The sequence below is a fragment of the Pseudoliparis swirei genome, chromosome 11 (assembly GCF_029220125.1).
Source record: "Pseudoliparis swirei isolate HS2019 ecotype Mariana Trench chromosome 11, NWPU_hadal_v1, whole genome shotgun sequence".
NCBI classification, from domain to species: Eukaryota; Metazoa; Chordata; class Actinopteri; order Perciformes; family Liparidae; genus Pseudoliparis; species Pseudoliparis swirei.
The window spans coordinates 235,998-253,772 of record NC_079398.1 but is presented as its reverse complement, the minus strand read 5'-3'; the positions used below and the strand labels follow the sequence as shown (position 1 = coordinate 253,772).

Below are 17,775 nucleotides of genomic sequence, written 5' to 3'. Positions count from 1 at the left end.
AATTGTAATTTAATGTAATATAAATGTAATTAGCTTGAATCAAATCTGTCCCTAAGTTTCAGACTGCTGCTGAGTAGTGCAGAAGTCGAAAGGGGGATACAATGCATTCGTGCTTTTTCTTTGAACATATAGCTACACCTTTGAATACATAATTCAATCTCATGGAAGCTAATGACTAATGTGACCACATTAATTACAACGAGAATATGTAAAGCTCTGTGAAGAGAGGCCACAGTACCATCGCAGTGTGATAAAATGAATGTTCTCCCTGAATTTAAAGGTAGGTCACATTAAGCAGTGTTAAACAATAACACCTGATTATACAGGCTACAGTGTTAAAGATACAACCATTAGCCCATCAGCTATTGATTTATGCCTTTGGGAATCACTGAGGTGAACAAATGGGTCTGAACTAATTAGCATGCAGTGAATAACCTGAAACAAATAAAGGAATATCTGCTTAAGTCCCAAGGTAAGACACAAGCCAAGCAATTGCTGCATCTTGGGTTCAAACCAGGCGTTATGTGTCTTCCTCACCTGTGTATTCTCAAATAACGGCTAAAATACTCCCCAAAGAATGTACAAAATGGAACCAAAAGTAGTTCTGTCACTCCCGATCAGCGTGGACAAAAGATGGCTTCAGATAAAGTTAGGCTGTGTTGAACATTGAAACCAAAAGGTCATGATGCACTTAACCTCATGTGATTGGCTGTGACGTCTCAATCCATTCTCCACTAAAACAAAGCAGCACAACAGGAGCTGGTAACCAAGTCAGGCCCAGTGGTTCCGAGGTGCCACTTTAACATGTACATCACATCACAAAGTTAAAAGAAAAAGCGCAACAGATATTTCAACTCAATATCAGCTGCTTTGAAATGCAATGAATTCCTATGAGGTTTATGTCTGTGCTGAGATTTATGAATGATTTTTGCACCTCAGTCACACCTCATCTATGTAGTTTAGTTGAAGAGATATTGATCACCAATGTAGAGAAATGTCAAAATGTCTGTCGTGCTATGTATGCACTATTAAAAAAATGACATTGAGGCGAGCGAGAACTAACACAAAAGGGTGGATCTAAGATATGATTGTTTGTTTTTCAAAGATTAAGTTGTCGTTAACCTGACTATCAAAAGCTCAATATCAACATCCTGTGAGTGATACACGGTCAAAGAGCTAGAAATTATGCAATCGTTCTCAAACTGAGATTGACTGCAGTCCACGATGGGTTCACATTTTAAATGACGATATGCAATCTCACATAACTTCTATCCACTTTCACACATCCCTGAGACTGCGTTCTGTCCATGCATCTGAAATGCATCCATATTCAGTATCGTCGATATGCTTCCTGGGAATGCACACCCACACACACACACACACTCATTAAAACACCTTTGGTAACCCATCATACATGATCACGAACATGGGGGATTAATTATTTAAGAAGCCACATGAATATTTAAAATGTGACATCCTACGTAGTGTTAAGGCACAAAGCAAAACCTCATTAGGTGGCAATTAAATTAATAAACATGCTGCCTCCATTGAAATGTGGATGGAATTAGTCATACAACACCCAAACAGAAACTGTGAACATTTTTACTCCAAGTAAACAACGAAGAGGCTTCCTGAAGGATAAATAAAATCACCCTCGCAACACAAACTGAAGTAATCAATCAAGTTTAATTAAATTAAAATTCCAAACTCACCGCGGGAGCTTCGATCATGGCCAAGATTAAAAATTAATAAACTAAGGCAATACCAAGAACACTGTCAGCTGTGTATATTCATACCTGTTTTAGTTGTATTCAAAATTCTCATGAATAAGTAAAGCTAATAGATTGTTCGAAGGATGACTTTGTTCTTACCCCGTCTCCATTGTGTTTATACACTTCTTTACCGACACTTTCTCCACGGAAGCTGAGCATTCATCATTTATGTATGGAGCCCGAGCAGCAAGGGCCCGAAAAAACATTCGCTAAAAACATATATGAGCATCAAACGCGATTGAGACCTCGGTCATATGTTCTCTGAACATCTGCGACATGGAGGTGTGATGTCAAGTTCACCATGAGTTCATCACGACTGGAAGTTTACCAGCGACCTTAATGCCTGCTGTGCAACCAACAGCCCTGACTGAGGCTTGGATCTTGACAGGATGGCGAGGTAGGTTAAAGGAAAGCGCTGAAGTCAGTGAGTACGGGAAACGCTCTGAGTATCTGCTGATCCCACAAAAAGCTTCACATTGGACTGGAGGTTAACCAAGCAAGCAGATCTTGGTTGGCAGGCTGAAGACTACAACCATGACAAATAGCTGCAGGGGCAGAATTCAGAAGCGAGTAAACAGGTTATATAAATTGAGAATGTCTCAAACCACTTCTCTCTCGTTACCTTCCAGCAATGCAGGACTCATTCTTACCGGTTTTCACTGTCAGATGTTTTTCGGTTGTTTGGTCGATTGGAAAATAATCCAATAAACCCAGAAGCAGGGAGCTGGAATCAGTAGAGTATGGTGAGTAGTTTAGGGGTTTGTGATGCCCAACAGCAAAACAACTTTAAATAAAAAATTTAAATTCACAGCTGTATATGGTTAGAGGCACTGAATACTTACGTGTTTATTTCAACACGAGAAAGATTTTGGTTGACAGCTTCCAACGATGACCCAAAACCAAACAGCAACTTCACTGATGTTTCTTGGTTTGCAAAACCAGTCGTCATTCTTCATGTTTTTCTGTCATCCCTGAGGGGATGTGAGCAGCGGCTTGCTCCCTCAACAATGTTCCTAGAAATGTCAGGAAGACACAACATCAAATAACATCAGTAAGATGTTTTTTGGGCGGGGTAGATTTCATCCTTTATTAAAGTGATATGTGTTCAAATATTTAGCTACTTTCAGTTTCTATACTTCATTAGATTGTTGTAACCGTGGGTAGGATTTAGGATAATCAATGAGTAGAAATTTAACGTATTTGTTTTCTATATGTTTTCATTAATCACCTGAAACTAATAATTATGTTTTCGCCACCTTAGCATGAGCGCTTCATAACTCCATAGGTTGTGGGGCCCTCTTCCCTTTCCAAGCGTGCCGGTGAACTACGGTGGCCTACAGGTACAGATAGGTATCTTTAGGATGTCTTGGACAACTAGTGTCTACTCTTCGCAATTCTCAGTTTTTAAGAAGCTGTAGAAGATAAATAAATAAAGTTAATTAATTAATTAAGAACCAAATTTAAAGTTATTTAGAATTTAGATATCGCCCCGAAACGCAAAGTCACGATACAAATGTATTGACATCTCACGAGAAACAAATGTAAAGTGTCAATACCATAATTAAAGACGTCACTCTTCTGAGTGACGTTAAAGAATGAGGAACACCGACATCTGTCAGTATCAGTCGTGGCTGAGACGTTTACAAATGGGTCGTGCCGTACCTTTGTAAACACTGAATTAGGATTTTACTTTGGTTTGCAGATGCGTAGATCGATTATTGGCTTTTAACTCACAAATAATGACCTGCAGAGTAAGAAGCGTAGTATCCTTCACTTCACCTGAATGGTTTACTCCCCCTCAGTGGCCGACTCGGTGCTTTTTGAGTCTGTGTTTGTGAGGAGCTCTTGGAAGAGAAAATGCAAGGAGAGAGAGAAAGGAGTTAGGAGGAGGGGAGAGACACAAACACAGCCTTGTGGTTGTCTGTTTCAGCCAGTAATCTATATCGGTTAGAGCAGATGAACCACACTTGAACCCAAATGGAATGAGACATAGCAATCATCTAATCCATCTCATTCGTAATGAAGAATTTATTGTTCAAATGATTTAAAGCCGATGTTGCAAAACAAAAGCCTGTGCATCCACAGAGCCATGAAACAAATGAATGAATTATCTTATTCATTTTTTAAAATTATTTTGAATTCTTCAGTTATTCTTTTATTGTTCTGCTTAGTAGCCTCTGGGAAACAGGCATGAAAAACCACAGTGAAACACCCGTAACTTGCTGCTCACACACGGGGCTGCAACAAATACATAGCTGCCTTTTTTCTTTCATTAATGAATATAAATCATGAACAGAAGACATCCGCCTTTTGATTCCTACTTCACAAAAACAAGAACTAATTAGGAAAATAATGTATATTTAATTCTTCAGAGGCACTTTAATTATAGACATATTCTCACTTTAAAATGTACAAGTAGAATGTTATCTCAATGTAAAACCTAGCAGTAGTTTTACAAAGATGATTGTATTACATTCATTTCAAATCCCCATAAAATAGAACTGGTACACTAATGATATTTTGTTATAGGAACATTTATTGGGTTACCTTTCATTTACTGGGTTAGTTTTCATTTACTGGGTTAGCTTTGGACACTGACAATAGTTTCCTCAGTTGCTCTCATGCAGTTGCAACAGGACTGATGCCATCATGGCGCCCAACCACAGGGATCCTCCTTTGTTGTCCAGTCACAGCTTCAATAAATACTTAATAGCTCCTGCTCCTCCAGGAATAAAAGTGTCTTGTTTTTCAGACCCACTGCAGCAGTTTTGTCAATTGAAACTCACAATATTTCCTGTGAGTACATTTTATGAAATTACAAGATCTGCAATCAAGTTATAATATCAGTTACTACATATGCTGAGCTGTTAAAAAACGGTCAACTTTACATTTCAACTGCATTGCGTGAATTACAGCATTAAAATATGACTATGAGTCTCTATGTTCATGCTAGAAGCTTTGTAACGTGTTCTTAGAATCATGAATTACGAAATGACTGAATACAGCCATCAAAAATGGCCAAATCGCTACTTTAAAAGTGCTCAATTTCACCCAAAAAAGCTCCATAGAGACTGTGTTTGTCCAATGGCCACTTAAACTTAAATTAATTTAATCAAAAATAAGCAGAAGAGGAGTCATCCAAAATAACTTAATAAAAGTTAACACCACTAACAGCAGTGCAACACAACAGGAGAATTAAATGTGGACCCCTAAATATTATATCTCTGTCATCTAAAGCTGTATTAGTAAATAATTGAATATCAGATAATCACATTGATTTTATGTTGTCTTACTGAAACCTGGCTGAGTCATGAAGATTATGTCAGCCTAAATGAATCGACTCCTCCAAGTCATATTAATACTCGCATTCAGTGCTGCCGCTAGCCATGTTGGTGCCCTACGCATAGCTCCTTCATGATGCCCCCCCTGAGATAGGAAAGGGACCCACGGCGAGTGGCGGCGTCGACGGAGGGGGGGGGGGGGGGGGGTGCTGAGCGATTAAACAACCTGGAAAACATTACAGCCAATTCTATTTGTGATTGTGTACTGGCCACCAGGTCCATATTCAGAGTTTATATCTGAATTTGGTGTTCAAGTAATCTGGAAGAATCCAGCTTAGTTTGGCGAGATAGTCTTAAAACATATAAGAAGGCCCTTCGTAATGCCAGAGGAGCCTATTCCTCATCAGTAATAGAGAAACATAAGAACAACCCCAGGTTTCTCTTCAGCACTGTAGCCAGGCTGACAGAGAGTCACAGCTCTGTGGAGCCGAGTATTCCTATAGACCTCAGTGGTAATGACTTTATGAACTTCTTTAATGAAAATATTCTAACTATTAGAGGCAAGATTAATAATCTCTTGCCCTTAACCAGTGCCAATCTGTCCTCAAGTAGAATGGCCTTGGAAACCGCTGTATGCCCTGGTGTATATTTAGATGGATTTTCTCCCATCAACCGTGACCAATTATCTTCAACGGTTTCTACTTCGAACACGTCTACCTGTCTCTTGGACCCCATCCCGACGAGGCTGCTTAAAGACGTTTTGCCTTTAATTGGCAGCTCTCTATTAGATATTATCAACGTGTCTTTGTTAACAGGCCACGTACCACATTCCTTCAAAGTAGCTGTAATTAAACCTCTCCTAAAGAAGCCCACTCTGGATCCAGAGGTGTTGGCTACTACAGACCGATCTCTAACCTCCCCTTCCTCTCCAAGATCCTTGAGAAAGTTGTCGCAAATCAGTTGTGTGACTTTCTACATGACAATAGTTTATTTGAGGAGTTTCAGTCAGGATTTAGAAAACACCACAGCACCGAGACAGCACTGGTGAAAATTACAAATGACCTCTTAATGGCAGCAGATAAAGGACTCATCTCTGTCCTGGTCTTGTTAGACCTTAGTGCTGCATTCGACAACATTGACCATGACATCCTATTACAGAGACTGGATCAGTCGATTGGCATTTCAGGCACGGCACTAAGTTGGTTTAAATCCTATTTATCAGATCGATCTCAGTTTGTATTTGTAAACGATGACGCCTCGATGACCACCAACGTTAGTCACGGAGTTCCACAAGGTTCAGTGCTTGGACCAATTTTATTTACCCTATACATTAAATTACATTACATGTCATTTAGCATACGCTTTTATCCAAAGCGACTTACAATAAGGGCATTTCAACCTAGAGTACAAACTAAGAACAACAAGAATACAGGAAGTAACATTTCCTCAACATAGTCGAACGACAAAAGTACCACAATAAGAGCTATTTAAGTGCCACTGAAGTGCAAATCTGTGTTTTAATCCAGATATAGTCAGTTATACATGCTTCCTTTGGGCAATATTATCAGGAAACCCTCCATCAACTTTCATTGTTATGCAGATGATACTCAATTATATCTATCGATCAAACCAGAAGACTCCAACCAGCTCAGTAAAATTCAAGCATGTCTTAAAGCAGGGGTGCTCAATACGTCGATCGCGATCTACAAGTCGATCGCGGCGACCGGCCAGTCGATTGCGGCGTAGTATTGGTAGATCGCATGACATAATTTTTTTTTTACCACCCCCCTGAAATGTTCTCAATAGCACGTCTTTGTTCTTTTATTAATATAAACAGCCGTCTGTTGTTGATCGTATCTACACAACAGCATGTCATTTCTGTCTCTGCGTGTCGCGTTAACACTTCTCGCCTCTCCGTCTCGCACGCCGCAGAGTGCGCGCATCGGGACGGACCCGTAGGTAGATCATTTTGACTTGGTCATTTTATAAGTAGCTCGCGTGCTGAAAAAGTGTGAGCACCCCTGTCCTGTAAGTTTCTTATGTCCCTCCAGTTGATCCAGAATGCTGCAGCTCGTGTACTCACTAAAACCAAGAAAAGAGATCACATCACTCCTGCACTAGCTGCTCTCCACTGGCTCCCCGTAAAATCAAGAATCACTTTTAAAATTCTTCTCTTAACGTACAAAGCCTTGATTGGTGATGCACCATCATATCTTAAGGAGCTTGTAGTACCATATTGCCCCACTAGAGAGCTGCGCTCACTAAATGCGGGGCTACTTGTAGTTCCTAGAGTCTTAAGAAGTAGGATGGGAGCCAGAGCCTTTAGTTATCAAGCTCCTCTTTTATGGAACCAGCTTCCACCTTCAGTCCGGGAGGCAGACACAGTCACCTCATTTAAGAGTAGACTTAAGACTTTCCTCTTTGACAGAGCTTATAGGGAGGGCTGAATCAGGTTCAGTGACTCCGCAGCTTCGTTGGAAGCCAGGAGATCAAATCCAGCCTTTTTCATAAGTAATTCTTTTGAAAGATCTGCATTGGGTGAGTCCACATATTTAGACTGCTGTTCTGATATATCTCTAGCAAAGCTAGCACTTTTCTCTGAGGTGATCTTTCTCTGATAAGCTGAGTAAGATATTATCTCTCCTCTCAGGTAAGCTTTGCATGCGTACCAGATGACTGCTGCCAATGTATCTTGGTTAACATTGGTAGAGATAAAAAGATCTCGCTGCATTCCGGAAGTCGATCCCTCTCCATCTTACCCTCACTCGTGAACAAGACCCTGGGATGCTTGAACTCCTTTGCTTGGGTAAGGGAATGTAGGGCTGGTGTCCCGAAAAATGAATGGGATGAATGAAGACATGTCGGAATGTCACCTCGATTGCGTTGTTGTTTCCAGACAGCGCTCAGTTGGACATGGGGTGGATTTTTCCTGTGAGAGGGTAATTTCGATATAAACATGCCAGAGCTTAGCTTTTTTCCCAGGTGGTAGACACTCTCAACCCGGTTCCAACCATGTATTTGATAACTCTGAGTCTCACAGCATCGCTTTGTTATAGGCATTTGTAAAGTAAAAACCCGCTCAATGTCGCCCTCTTGTGGTCCGATTTTATAAAATCCACAACTCCTCCAAAGATAGTCCCACAGACCCCAGACTTTGCACAGGCACTCTCTGCGGGGGGGAGTACCTTGTCATGGGGTTAGATGTGTTCTGTGGGAGGGTCATTTCGATATATACATGCCAGAGCGTAGCTTTCTTTTTCAGGTGTTAGACACTCTCAACCCGGTTCTAATCATGTGGTCATATGGCAAATAGTCTCCCTAGTGTCCTGCCATGTTCAACATTGGACATTTGGGGAACTTTTTGCATGCACAATGTCCATGTGCACAATGTCCATGTGTGTGCCCTCTGGTGGTGAAGAAATGTTACAGGGCCAATTGTCGTACAATTCTTTTATTTTTTTCAAATCATAACTCGGCGAGCGAAGGTCAGAACTGAAAGCTTTTTTTCTCACGTGGTACCTGGGGAGGGGGACTGTCGCCCTGAGGTGTGTTCCAATTTTTAGCGACCTCCAAAGCGCTCCGAAACAGAGCCTGAACAGTGCCGAATAGCCAGCGAGGCCTTAAGGCTGTGTAGGCACTCCGTCCCCACCTGGAGGGAGCAATCCACCGGTTTCCAGCAGAGCACCATGGCCTCAGATATGGAGCTGTTGACTCTGATCCCCGCCGCTTGACACTCGGCTGCAAAACGCCCCAGTGAAATCGGGAGGTCACGGTCCGAGGATGCTAACAGGACCACGTTTTCCGGACCGGATAGCCCTTTGCCACGAGTCCGGAACCACATACTCCTGCAGTATTCTGTTTCTTCTTTTCAAACTAACTAACACACACACACCGTGATTGCTTGTTATTGATTTTTTCGGGAGTATGCCATATAATTCACGGTGTGTTGATATACAATATTATGGAATTTGATGATTGTTGTTAAGGTAAATAAACTGTTATAGTTTTAAAGAGCAGTCTCTGACTATTTTCTGCACATGTGTTGTGATGATAGCTGGTTGTTATCGTCAGAGCTCAGATTCAAACCTTTACTGTTCACTCTAAATGTGGATTCGGACAAAGAGTTATATTAACAATAAAAGATAGTGAAACTAAGCTCTTGTTCCAAATAATAGTCATCTTTATTGGCTTGTAGTACCATATTGCCCCACTAGAGAGCTGCGCTCACTAAATGCGGGGCTACTTGTAGTCAGTGGCAGTGCGTCAATACAGGGTGCTAGGGCGCCACCCCTCTTAAAATTTTGAGATAAAAAAAAGAAGAAGAAAAAAATATAATATATACTGTCAAAAAACATTATATACCAAATAAATTAAATAAGAAATAAACCGTGTTGACGCGCTAAGTGTGTGTGGGAGACCGTAAGCCCCTGTCAACAACCACTTAAGTTAAATGTGACCTAATATAATATATCGCCGTTCATCACCACTGAGAAAAGCCCCTCCCCCTTTTACGGGCGCCGCCCAAACGTGTGTCTATGGCAGCGAGCAAACATTTCAGGGTCGTTGCGGCAAGGACGGCTTCTCATTGGCGGATGAAACGTGAATCTTCGGGCGCAGAAATATGCGCCGCTAAAGACATTGTTTCTGATTTCAACGTGATTGGACTATTCGTCGAATCAGAGACCTTTATCATTCCCTCACAGCCCATATAGCTCCCAGGTATCTACGCGAGCAAGTTGCTGACCGGAGCTGGTTAGCTGGAGGCTTAGTGAGTAATGCGTTGTTTTGTTTCCCCTGTCTGTTGTTCCAAAGTCCTGGGACTGAAACACTCTGGACTACAACGGGGTGAGGGATCTAAAGAGCTTCACCGAGAAGTGTAAGAAGCACGAATCTTGCCGCAGCCATTTAGCTAACAGCATGAAGCTAACTCTGTTTGGAAGAGTATAGCAGCTGCGACGAAGGATACCGAATTGGCATTCGAAAACACAAGTAGACACTTTAACTGCCATAAATATTATTGATGTTATTGGTAATAGGTCTGGTTGTATATTATTATTTGTACAACTCGTTTTGTTGAATTTTGGTTTGTTTTTATTTTGCATTTGATAGGAACTATTTTTGTGTCCTATGTTGCGCTGGGACGCATTTGGTTGCAACCATCTCAAAGAGACATGTGGTCGTAGCTAGTTTCTAAGAAGTGTAAGTAAGTGAAAGATAAGTATTTCAAAGTGGACCTATTCCCTCGTGGTTGTGTGCAGCCAGTGAGGTACGTTCTTTATGTTTTATGTTCATGTTTTTGTCGCGCATATTTCTGTCAACTATTTTTATGTAATGTCAACGGCAACATTTTGTTGAATGTATTTGTACAGTTCGACGGTGGATTGTGAAAGTGGATGGTGACGGAGGTTGATTGAAGTGCGCCTGCATCCAATAAATCTATCAGTAACACAAGAACGACGGTGGCGTGTAATTCCTGGATGGAGTGATAGACACATTCTCTCAAGAATAATGGAAAAAAAGGCTTGTCACAGACATGATTGACTTGAACCAGAGAGTTATTGAGAAGTTTGCCAACTTGAAAGAGAGGAGGGCTACATTTCTTTACAAGTAGTGGGGCCTACTCTGTCAAATACCCAATGTAAAATGTGATGTATCTCTTTCTGAATCTATTCGGCTCTAAACCTCTTTTATTCTGTAAACCTCTGAAACCCAACCCAATGTTTCTTTCTGCTCTGAACCTCTCATGCTCAAAGTTACAGTTTGTTGATAGTTGTTATTAGACAGTGTTGAGCACTGTGTTTTCTTGAAATAAAGCTTTGTTTTTTAGAATATTCTACTTAAAACCTCTTTTCTTCTCATTGTGGAGTGCTATTTAAACCGCGCCGCCCAACTGCGCCCCCCCTCCCCCTCAGAACAATTTCACCAGCCGCCACTACTTGTAGTTCCTAGAGTCTTAAAAAGTAGGATGGGAGCCAGAGCCTTCAGTTATCAAGCTCCTCTTTTATGGAACCAGCTTCCACCTTCAGTCCGGGAGGCAGACACAGTCACCTCATTTAAGAGTAGACTGAAGACTTTCCTCTTTGACAGAGCTTATAGTTAGGGCTGAATCAGGTTCACCTGGTCCAGCCCCTTGATATGCTGCTATAGGCTTATAGCTGCCGGGGGACGTTTTAGGATACACTGAGCACCTAGCTTCTCTTTTCTCTCTCTCCTTATGGATGAATTTGCATCTCTCCATCACACATTGTTAACTCTGCTTCCTCTCCGGAGTCATTGTGACTTTACGTTTCATAGGGTTTATTGGACCTGCTGGGTCTGATGCCATGGCCCTGCTGATGCCCCACCCACTCCTCCTCTCTACCTCCATCTGCCTGATGGATCACGGAGGTCTCCATCGTGGTCCATGCCTATGTAACGGATGTGGAACAGGCACGGAAGAACTTGACTCAGATGGTGTATTTTCCCAATACTTATTTATTCTGCAGGAAAGAGCAGAACACACACAATTTCCTTCTGGTCTGTCTCTGTACTTCCGCTTCCTTCAGCAATACAAAGCCATTGTGCGGGGAAGACGGACCACATTGAATCTAAATGATCACAATATTCATCAAAAACCATGACATGTAACATACAAAACATGTAACATACAAAACAGCGACCCCTATTCGACAAAATAAATAACTACATGAGCTCGAGTAATTTTAACAGAAACAGCGAAAATGAACAAAAGGAAAACCATACCTGCAGGAAAGAGCAGAACACACACAATTTCCTTCTGGTCTGTCTCTGTACTTCCGCTTCCTATACACACGCAAAACAAAACAATTTACACAAAGAAAGTATACGTTGGGGCGACCGGATGTAGCTCAACAAACGGCGCCAAACTGGCTCAACGAAACTGCCACCAAACGTATATTTTAACGGTCTAAATGATACGACAGCTGGACGCCGGGATCGTATTAACGTTCCACTATTGTATGTGACATAAACGGTCACTTTATTAAAGAATACAGAGAAAATAGTTCGACATCGTTCCTCACTCGACTCACCTTCAGCAATACAAAGCCATTGTGACGGTGAGACGAACTCGGGAGCAGGAAGTACAACAGAGATAGAAAGCAATTTCCGCAGGAAACAGAATTTTAAAAATAACGCTAAATAAAAATGGCTCATTAAAATAAAATTCACAAACACTCAACAATATTGTTGAACAACAAACAAAAATAAAATACAACACATTGAAAACAAGAAATGACAGAATACATTTCTAACTCCGTTACATTCACCCCCACTGAATTTTAACAAACATGAGCACTGACTACAGAGTGCACGCCAAAGAAAACATTACAGGTAGACAACCTACAAAGGGCCAACATCAAGAAAACCAACATAAAATGTATCCCATAAGGATGAAGTGGTACGAGAGCAGTGCTTGCCTCTCAACCCAACAACTGGCAACGGGGTGCCTTGTACACCCCACAAGACCCACACAAAGTGCAGTGCAATACTGGCCCATGACGTAAGGAAAACAGAACAGTGGGACATTATAATACAACACTTTCCAGACCCATACGGGCATAAGCTATCGGCTTATGATTTTAAAAAGTAAAAATCTGGAATTTGGAGTTGCAAACAGCCCCAACATTGAGCTACTCCTGGACAACATCCTGCCCGGACATGGTCTGTATAAGCCTGTTCACAGGATTAATTATGCGACCAAATCTTGACCTGACCTGTGCATTAAAACCACCAGAGTGTGCGGGTGAGACCTCAACCACAGTGTGCGAAGTGTCAGATGTGTTGTCCGTCTGTGTCGTGGTGTCAAGATCAAAGTCCGACTGTCTCACATCTGCTGAGACATCTGCAGCAGTCACAGGGCAAGAATCACCAGACACAGACTGATCAGCTGTGTGGTCCTCATGTGAGATAGCTGTGTTCTGGAGATCAGAAGTAACACTCGTCATGTCAGCAGTTTCCGCCTCAGCTAGACTTGGCACAGACAACTGAGTAATCCATGCAATGGTTCTCCTCTCCGAATCCACAGGCACCGCATCAGTCAAGATGCCCTGTCCATCTTCCACAGTTACAGGAGGTGCTCTGTCACTTTCAGTGTCAACGCTTTCACTAGCCACACTGCGAGGCTCACTCCTTCTCCCAGGCACCTCTTCCGCCTCACCACCATCATCTCCTGAAGCTGAGGATCCTGTAACTAGCAGGGATGAAGCCCGGTCAGACATTTCACATGTGTCCCCCACAGGAAGGAAATTAACCTGCATCAGCAAGTTCCTGTGGATCACCTTCTCCCGTCCAGTGACTGTGTCATGATTCTGTATGTATGTGTCTCCGTCTTTACGTCCACCACAGTGTAGACGGTTGAGTCCCACCTGTCAGCAAGCTTCTTTTTACCTCTTTCCTTTCTGTTGGCCAGGAGCACCCTGTCACCGATCATGATATTGGGTCCCTTTACTCTCCTGTTGTACAACTGAGCATGTCGATTCTGCTCTTTTGTAGCATGGACCTGAGCAATATTCATTGCTTCTTTCAGGTCGTCAGCGAGACTCGCCACATACTTCTCATAGCTCATCACGGCAGAGTCATGAAGAACAGTACGAAAGAGGACATCAACAGGCAGGCGGGGGATTCGGCCAAACATGAGGTAGAAGGGAGGATAACCTGTCGTCTCATGTTCCGTGCAGTTATACATGAACGTCAGAGTCTGTAAGCGTCGAGGCCAGTCAGCCTTCTCTTCAGGAGGCAGCGCTCGAATCATGCCACCCAGGGTCCGATTGAAACGTTCCACACTCCCATTCCCCATTGGGTGATAGGGGGTTGTGTGCGATTTCTTGACACCCGAGACCCTGAGAAGCTCACTAATCAGCAGACTCTCAAAGTTAGCACCTTGATCACTATGGATCCTTTCCGGGAATCCAAAGACACAGAAGTACCGGTCCCATAGAACCCTAGCCACCTGCTTAGCTGTTTGGTCTTTACATGGAAACGCTTGAGCCATCCTCGTGAAATGATCAGTTATCACCAAAACATCAACAGATCTGTTTCTGGAGTCCTCAGCCGACCAAAAGTCAATGCAGACCAACTCCAGTGGTCGGGTCGTTTTTATGCTTTCCAGGGGGGCTCGTCCTTCAGGCTCGACTGTCTTGCTTACGACGCATCGCTGACAATGACGAACATAGTCTCTTACATCCCTGTCGAGGTTTGGCCAGAAAAACCTTTGTCTCGCCAAGCTGAGGCTCCTGGACTGAGCTTGATGTCCGGCTTTATCGTGAATCCCCTGCAGAACCTCAGTCTTCAGTGAGTCAGGGACAACGTATTGGAACCGCTTTGCTTTGGTCTTCTGATCCCTTGAAATCCTGTACAACACACCATCCTTCACGGTCAGCCTATCCCAGTGTTTCAGGTACCTCATGACCAAGACAGACTCATTGAATCTTTCTCTCCTAGAAGGCCTCCGATGTCTCTCGACATAGGACAGCACACGAGAGAGGGTTCTATCCTCCGACTGCTTATCACAGAGGTCTTTCACGGTGTAAGCAGGCAAGACGTCTAGTCCAGGCGGAACCAACTGAGGTAAGTGCTGCAACACCTCAACAGCACGGGCTCTCGGACCAACATCCCACTCAATGTGTGACTGTAGTACAGCGGACACGTCCTCCTTCGCCACAGACTGACTGTGCATGCGCAGCGGACTGGATGCAGACTGGGCATGGGCATCGTCACTCCGAGTGGAGGGCTCCCTGTCATGACTGGATGAGCGAAAGGCATTCTGGACTGAGAAACTTGACATATCCTTGACTTCGGCAAGGAGACCAGCATAAGGCTCAGCGAGCAGCCTGTGGCCAACACTCGCTTTGACAAACGGCACACGGCTCAGGGCATCAGCTACGATGTTCTGTGGGCCCGGAACATACTTGATGTCAAAGTCGTAACTTGCCAACAGCCACCCAGCGTTGCTCACAACAATCTAGCTTTGGCTTTGTCAGAATGTGAGTCAACGGGTTGTTATCGGTCCAGACAGTGAATTTGTGGCCTTTCAGCCAGTGACTGAACTTTTCGCAGACTGACCATTTTAAGGCTAGAAACTCCAACCGATGAGCTGGATAGTTCTTTTGGGACCGAGACAACGACTTGCCGGCAAAAGCAATGGGCCTGGCTCGTCGTCACCCTCCTGAATTTGAGACAGAACCGCACCTAGACCATCCAGGGACGCATCAGTTGACAGCATGAAGGGACGGTTGAAATCGGGGTGAGCCAAGACAACACAGTGGACCAGTGAAGCTTTCAGACTTTCAAAAGCCTGTCCCTGCTCCGGTGTCCAATCAGTCGCATACAGCTTCCTGCTCGACAGTTTGCTTTTGTGTTGTTTACCTTTTCTCTTCGCACCTTTCAATAGGTCAAACAGCGGCTTGGCCATTGCAGAGTAACCGGGCATGAAGTGTTGATAGTAGTTTACCATCCCCAAGAAGGACCGTATGCGCTTCGGGGACGGCGTCACGCCATCAGGCTCCATGAGATCAGTGCTTGTCATGTTGGTGATGCTCTCAACCTTGCTGGGGTCTGTTGAAACACCACTCTCATCAACAATATGGCCAAGAAACTTTACAGACCTCCTGAGGAAGAAGCACTTTTTGGGGGCTAACTTCAAGTTGTGTCTACGCAGCCTCTTAAACACCGTCTCCAGGCGCAGCAAGGCAGTCTCCTCATCAGGTGCAAACACCAGCAAGTCATCCAAGTAGCATAAGAGACTCAAATAGTTTTGATCACCAAAAATGCTTGTCATCATGCGCATAAAACTCCCGGGACTGTTACAGAGGCCCTGCGGCAGACGGTTGTACTCATACAGGCCCATGGGAGTGGTGAAGGCAGAGTATTTCCTGTCGTCCTCGTGGAGTGGCATATTGTAAAACCCGGAGGTCAGATCCATTGTGCTGAAAAGGCAGTTCCCCCCTAGCGCTGCCAAACAATCCCCTGGTGGGAAGAGGATGAGCATCCTTCAGTGTCCTTTTATTCAACCATCGAAAATCCGTACAGATGCGGAGATCTCCGTTTTTCTTCCACACAAGCACCAATGGTGAAGCGTATTCACTGCTTGACTTTCTGATGATCTCTTTTCCTCCATCTCGCTCAGTACCTGACGCAGCTTTTGGTACTGGCCAGGGGCACTCTCCTGTATGGGAGTCTGAATGGCCTGTTATCCGACAGGTGTATGCGATGAACGAAGTCTTTGCCTCTCCACAATCAAGATGGTGGCGTGAAAAGATGTCCTCATACTGCATCACAAGGTCAGCCATCCTCTTCTTACTGTCCACAGACACTTCACACGACTCAACGTCAACAGTACTAAGCCCGATAGAGCCAAGCATTTCTTGGGAAGAGTGTGCGTTAGCAGCAGGAGGCACGGCTGATTGGGTGCAGCCAGCAAGGCACCTCTGTCTGTTCAGCAACATCCATGTCCTCAAGCGCTGCACACGTATAGACATCAGCCAACTTTGCATTTCGCCTCAAGAGCACAGGTCTGTCAGATGTATTGATGAGCTTCAGCGGAACCTGCCTGTCTCCCAAAGTGTCGTCACAATCTTTGCGACCAGAACACCCCTGGGAGCTGAGCAGGATGAAGTGGGCTCTGTCATGACGGTGCTACCTGGGAGATAACAGTGTTTTGGGTAGTTTTCCCAGATGAGATATTCACGGCCAGGCTCGAGGTAGGTGGCTGAGTTACATCTGACTGTACCGACCTTGTCAGGAACATCTCCACCTTTCCATGGGCTCAGACCTGAGAGCATGGACAGAAAACTTTCAGTGTCCGAGTCTTTGTCTGGGCAAGGGCCATTTACAGTCTTCCAATAGGACTTGCAGAGTTTAGACTGGCGCAAGACGTGTTTTATAACATTGGTCCCTATAATCAACTCATCATGCTGTCCAGGGACAACAAGTGTTGGAACAAACATCTTAGAACCATAAACTTCCATCTCCACACCAAAAGCACACTTGGGCCTAACACGAAGTCCACCACATCCAACAAGGACTACATTGACATCAATTTGTTCTTGGTCAGTTATCACTCCAGCATCTCTCAGTTTCATCTCAGCTGTTTCATTAATGCTACATGCCATGGAGCCACTGTCCAACATGCCACCTATTGTAATAGTCCCACCCATTACCACAGGTGTGTAGAAAAGACTGTCACTACTGCCAACTCTGTGAATATTCTGATAAACAACCACCTCAGATTTATCACACGAGTCTCTCGCAGACGTGTACACAGTCTCAGCATCAGACATGTCGTCTGTTTGGGAGTTTATTGTGCGACCTGTACTGCCTCCCTCTGAATACAAGTCGGCTAGTTTCCCTCCGTCTGGTATCGGGTTGAGTCTTTGGCAGGGCAGTTCAGTTTGGTGTGGCCGGGGGCATGGCAGCCAAAACAAAGTCTCTCGGCCATACAATGTGAGATGGTGGTGTGGCTTGAGTCATTGCAGACCTTACAAACTGCCTCTCTGGAACGCTTTTCATGGGAGGGACGCTGGAATCGCCCACCTCGAGTTGGATGCACAGTGTCGCGCGACTGCATTTTCTCCATCATCTCCTGGAACATGTCGACCATACGGGTGAGAAGTCTCTCCTCTGACTGTTGGAGATTTTGTGCCACGACTGGCACAGAGGGACGACTCGGAGCATGACAGAGTTCACCTGGAACTGGGACAGATGCT

At 44.0% G+C, this 17,775-nt stretch overlaps 1 long non-coding RNA gene across 1 annotated transcript; it reads right to left on the bottom strand.

The window, feature by feature from the left end:
• Positions 1–11,507: 11,507 nt before the first annotated feature.
• Positions 11,508–13,358, bottom strand: LOC130201671 (uncharacterized). The gene is made up of 2 exons (XR_008833227.1): positions 11,795–13,358; positions 11,508–11,640 (listed from the first exon to the last, which is right to left on the bottom strand). It is a non-coding gene; the product is annotated as an uncharacterized LOC130201671 (long non-coding RNA).
• Positions 13,359–17,775: the final 4,417 nt, after the last annotated feature.